Raw genomic sequence first — 1,710 nt, forward strand, 5'->3', positions numbered from 1 at the left:
GAGTAGCCGAGATGGCTAAGAGACGTCTTGGCATAGCCGTTTTGGTGCCGCCTGTCTCTCTCTCTCTCTCTCTCTCTCCCTCTCTCTCTCTCTCTCTTTCTCTCTCTCAGTCTCTCTCTCTCACTATCTCTCTCTCCCCCTCTCTCTTTGCAGAATCGTTAGCACGCGGGGCAAAATTCTTAACGACATTTTGTTCGTCTGTACGTTCTGAGTTCAAATTCCGCCGTGGTCGACTCTGTTTTGCATTCTGTCGGAGTCAATAAAATAAGTATCAGTAGAATACTGAGGTCGATGTAATTGACTTAGCTCCACTCCCGAAATTTCAGGCCTTGTGCCTACAGCAGAAAGGACATTTCTGCACGCATACCTGTATGTGAGTATGTGTCTGTGCTTGCCTCCAGTGCCAAAAAGTGGTGTTACCAAAACAGGTTAACTGTCTACTCAACCGCGCCAAATCGTTAGCGTCCAAATAGCTGCGCCAAATAGTTTCATTTCGACCTGAAATTGGGTGGAAGCGAGGGAAAGAGCAAGGTATTCTGAAACCAGAGACTCGTCTGAATGCTTGCAACACATTGTACTCCACTAAAGGCACCCAAAATATCCAGTGAGGGTGTATTAAGCCAAGTCAATTGAAATATTACAGAGATATTGGTTTCGAAGTTTAGCACAAGGCCTGCAATTTCGTGAGAGGAGTAAATCGATTGCATTGACACCACTGCTTAACTGGAACTTTATTTTATCGACCTAGAAGGGATGAAGGGCAAAGTCAACCTCAGTGGTATTTGAACTCAGAACGTAAAGACGGACGAAACGCTGCTGAGCATTTTGTCCGGCGTGTTAACGACTCTATCAGCACGCCATCTTAAGATATTATAGAGATATTGAAGAGGATAATTCCCTGACTTAAGACAAATCTTAATTATGTTTTTTTTTTTATGAGCACATATTTTGATTGGTTTTAATTATTGTCCGTTACCAGATGTGTGTTATTAATTTGTAAAACAGGAAGAAACCACTATATCGGCTCTTCAGGTTTAAGCTAAACCCATAATTTTTGCTTCTTCCTGTTTTGGAGGCTTTACAAAATAGCATCTTACAAATATAATTTGTTTCCGCAGGAAGAGCCATTCTAACAATGCGTCCTGCCCTAACTCTTCGAAACGCTTAGTTTTAGAATGGTGGCAGCTGATGAAGGAAATGTTCTCTGTGTGGCCTGTGTGTTTTCTGTACTCTGTTTATGTTCTGTTCTTCATTTCGTCCACGTTTTTTTGTGACGTCCTGTACCCAGATATGCATCTATATATACATGTAGATGTAGGTTTGTACATACATGTACGTATATATGCATATACTCACATATTATTTGTATATATATGTGTGTGTGTGTGTGTGTGTGTGTGTGTGTGTGCGTCTGAATAATGAATTAGACGGAGAAAATGTAACATCGCCTGCAAAATTCGAACGCAGTGTCTGCTGAAAACTATGCAGTTGTGCTAATCACAACACCAAAGCAACGACGCAACGCTTGACCGCCTAAATTAAGTTGCTCATATGACATACATACATACGCAAATACATACATACACACACATACATAATACATACATACATGCATACACACACACACATCTACATACATACATATATAATACATACATAGACACATACATATTTGTGTGAAAGCGCGCGGCCTAATGTGTACCCCCCCCC

The sequence above is a fragment of the Octopus bimaculoides genome, chromosome 2 (genome assembly GCF_001194135.2).
Source record: "Octopus bimaculoides isolate UCB-OBI-ISO-001 chromosome 2, ASM119413v2, whole genome shotgun sequence".
Taxonomy (NCBI): domain Eukaryota; kingdom Metazoa; phylum Mollusca; class Cephalopoda; order Octopoda; family Octopodidae; genus Octopus; species Octopus bimaculoides.